Source organism: Lolium rigidum, chromosome 4, assembly GCF_022539505.1.
Source record: "Lolium rigidum isolate FL_2022 chromosome 4, APGP_CSIRO_Lrig_0.1, whole genome shotgun sequence".
Lineage (NCBI taxonomy): Eukaryota > Viridiplantae > Streptophyta > Magnoliopsida > Poales > Poaceae > Lolium > Lolium rigidum.
Window position 1 is genome coordinate 236,106,746 of NC_061511.1, and position 4,494 is coordinate 236,111,239.

Sequence of the window (4,494 nt, forward strand, 5' to 3'; positions counted from 1 at the left end):
TAGGAACAAGGCCTAGGGATTACACTTTCACTAGTGGACACTCTCAACATTGATCACATAACAGAATAGATAAATGCATACTCTACACTTTTGTTGGATGATGAACACATTGCGTAGGATTACACGAACCCTCAATGCCGGAGTTAACAAGCTCCACAATAATGCTCATGTTTAAGTAACCTTTAGTGTAAGATAGATCAACGCTACTAAACCAAGTACTAGCATAGCATGCACACTCGTCACCTTCATGCATATGTAGGAGGAATAGATCACATCAATATTATCATAGCAATAGTTAACTCCATAATCTACAAGAGATCATGATCATAGCATAAACCAAGTACTAACACGGTGCACGCACTGTCACCTTTGCACACATGCAGGAGGAATAAACTACTTTAATAACACATCACTAGAGTAGCACATAGATGGTAGTGATACAAACTCATATGAATCTCAATCATGTAAAGCAGCTCATGAGATTATTGTATTGAGGTACATGGGAGAGAGATGAACCACATAGCTACAGCGAAGCCCTCAGCCTCAGGGGTGAATTACTCCCTCCTCATCATGGGGGCAGCGATGGCGGTGAAGATGGCGGTGAAGACGGCGGTGGGAGATGGCTCCGGGGGCAATTCCCCGTCCGGCAGGGTGCCGAACAGCAGACTTCGTCCCCGAATTGGAGTTTCGCGATGGCGGCGGCGCCCACGGTAGCTTTCCGGAGTTTCGTCAATTGGTATCGGGTTTTCTGATCCAGGGGCTTTATATAGGCGAAGAGGCGGCGCGAGAGGGCTGACAGGGGGCCACACCATAGGGCGGCGCGGCCCCCCTCGGCCGCGCCAGCCTAGGGTTTGGTGGCCCTGTGGCCCCCCTCTGGTCCTTCCCGGGTGTTCTGGATGCTTCCGATGAAAATAGGAACTTTGGCGTTGATTTCGTCCGATTCCGAGAATATTTCGTTACTAGGATTTCTGAAACAAAAAACAGCAGAAACATGAACTCGGCACTTCTGGCATCTTGTTAATAGGTTAGTTCCAGAAAATGCACGAATATGACATAAAGTGTGCATAAAACATGTAGATAACATCAATAATGTGGCATGGAACACAAGAAATTATCGATACGTTGGAGACGTATCAATGCTTCAAATATTGTTTCGCATCCTAATAAGTCTAGGAAAGCTAGTGTTCCTATGCTATCCGTTAGAATTGGTGATCATTGTTATTATGGTTTATGTGATATTGGTGCAAGTATTAGTGCTATTCCTTATGAGCTTTACACGGAGATTATGCACGAAATTGGTTCTTGTGAACTTGAAGATATTGATGTGGTTATTCGGCTGGCTAATAGAGAAACTATCTCTCCAATTGGTATTATTCGAGATGTGGAAGTTCTATGTGGTAAGATTAAATATCCTGCCGAAATCAATCTTAGAGAACACAGCGTTAATTCACTCAATTCATCTAGCATATCCTCTAAACGGGGAATAGGATGACGATATCGAATAGTAATGTTGTTTATAGCTCTACAATCTACGCACATACGCTGGCACCATCTTTTCTTAGGAACTAGAATAACAGGAACAAAGACAAGTTGACTAAGGCTTATGACATAACTCGGTCGAGTAGCGCTTGTACTTGCTTTCCCCGTATCTCCTTCGCCTCCTTCGCGGGATTAGTGCTGATATGGCTTACTCATTGGGCAAAGCGATGCTCCTGGGAATCAAGTCAATTTTGATGCTCAATACCTCGCAATGGTGGTAGTCCCGCGTACCTCTCGAAACACGTCGCCGAATTCCTGCAAAACACTAGAAAACACCAAGAGGAAGAGGAGTCATGTCGTTAGAAACCAAACCGCACTCGCATAAAAAAGCACAAGAGGCATGGCCGTAGGATCCCTTACCAAATTCTCTCATGTCTCTTTGGGTGGCTAATGAGAGACTAAGGAATTCACTCTCTCACTTTTCGTTATATCACTCACGGTGATTACACCCTCTCGCCTATCTATGGATGCATCCTCCAAATTCACTTCAATCTTCCGACGAGACTCATTGACAACTGGGTTGTGGTGACATAGGCCGTAAGTTAATTTTCTTGCCCTTGTACTCCATGATATGTATTGGCTCGGCCATTGTGTTGCACAGTAACGGTCATAGAGCCAAGGCCGACCCAATAAGAGGTGACAAACCGCCATAGGAACCACATCAAAATCAATGCAATCCTTATACGGTCCAATCTCAAACTCAACACGCACCATATGGTTTACCTTTCTATCTCACCATTGTCGCTCAACCACCGAATATAATATGGATGCGAGGTGCGTAGGTACTTCAACTTCAGCTTGGTGCATGTAACTCCCTGCTTGCTAAAATTGCGGCAACTCCCGCCATCAATAATGACCTTGCAAGCCTTGTCAGACCAACCAAAAGCTTTGGTTTGGAACAAATTGCACCGGTGCAGATGCACTAGGCAACACATTAAGAGCACGCTGCGACACAACAATGGTACGAGCATCAGAAGGATATGCATCTTCACCATCAGTGTCATAGTCATCATCGTCTGGAGCATTTGGATCACCATCATCTTCCAAGCCTCATACTCATTGTCCCTCATTGATAAACATGACTCTTACGGTTAGGACAATCTCTCTTGAAGCGACCTTGCCACCTGACATGGTGATGGCAAAGTATATCGCGGCATGCCGTTGTAGACACACCAGAACCACTCGCACTCGCCGTAGATTTCGACTTCTTTGCATTAGATACGATTGGAGACGCGGGCTGACTAGCGGAGGTGAGCAGAATATGGGAACGGAGCGCAGCGACGGCAAGCCGTGCGTCAGAGGGCGGCCAAGGGGTGTAAACGCCCAGCCTCGTAGGCACGCCCTTTAACCTCTGCTTCTTCAGCCTAACTCGCGATTCAAGCTTCTCTCGCATGAGGGGAACAATTGATTCATATCGGTGTAGTGGGTGTAATGACGAACAATGCCTTTAACGTCATACTTCAATCCATTGAGAAAACGCTGCATTGTCATCTCTAGAGACTCAGACGGACACTCACCACGGCATAAGCATCTCCATCTCCATGTAGTACTCATCACCGCCTTCACACCTTGCCTCAATAGTGTTACTGTCATCAAATATATTCCGCATGTCAATTTGTAGGCACAAACGAGAATGTCACAACTTCCTTCATAGCACGCCATGTACTGGATAGGTTGTGCACCATCTTCGTCGCTGGGTTACGAACCAAAGAATCCCACCAACGCAATGCATAACCATCAAATTCGTAAGAAGCAAGTTTGATCTTCTCATCTCTAGTAGCTGGGATGTAAGCTCCATAACTTCTCAATCTTGGAGTCTCTTCCAAGCGAGATGATTTCTTCAACATCAGCTCCTCCTTCAAACTTGGGTATGGAAAACTTGGGCTTACCCAATCCATCTTCTTCATCTTGCTCCACCCACCATTACGGCCAAGCGTGAGCGCGACCACGTGGACGATAATCACGCAGGCGCAGCTCACGCAGCATTGTGTGCGTCATCGTCAAGCTTCAGGATCTCTCACTCATCGGCCTTGTTGTTGGTGTGCAGTCAAACTTCAATAGCGAGGGTGAGACCTGCTAAAGATTGGCGCCGTGAGACGCGTCATTTGATCGCCCAATCCAAAGGATCGGTGAGGATTAGGTAGCCATCCGCCGTCCCGTTTGATCTCAGTCAACTCAGTACCCTTAAGCTTCATCATCCTTGCCATGGAACTCACGCCGCATCTCGTTACGAAGAGCTTCATACTCCCTCCATGTGATGATACATCGCCGAATTCTTTGTTTTCCCATGGGACAACAATCTTAGTATCACCAGCAGACATGATTAGTAGGTTAGTGCACTAAATCAAAATATCATGGTGGTACTGTCACAACTCACTCTAAACTCGATACAGAATAGGATATCCTACCGTTCTCAAAGGAAGCATTAGTGCTGTTTACCACTTGTAAGTAACAACTAGTGCAATTCGGATGTAGCGAAGCGAATATCAAGGGCATAAGAACAATCACACGACAAAGCAGGATATATGTGGGGCTGTAGGTAGGCTACCTATTTGCACCAATAACAAGCTCTAGCGCCGAACGTAGACAATCAATGATACTACATTGCGTATATAATGGGGGCAATGCAACTATATGTGGGAAAGGTTGCAATGCACAAGAAAGACGCTAGCAAAGCTCAACGAGACAGGCACAAGATTGCTCAACTACAAAAAGAAAGAAAACTTAGGCCTTTCACTTGATTCAACTAGCACGACACTTTTCTTTTTGTATAACACACTCTAGCTATGTAGCTCTTTTTGCTTTCAATTTTCTCTTTTTTTTTTTTTTTGACTCAACTCCTTAATAACACGGCCAACAAGATATGCAAAGCACCAAAATTCCTAATGAGCAGCCTTGCCGAGCGGTAAAACTAGTCTCTTTTCCGGGGGAAGTTCAGTCACTTATATCGATAGG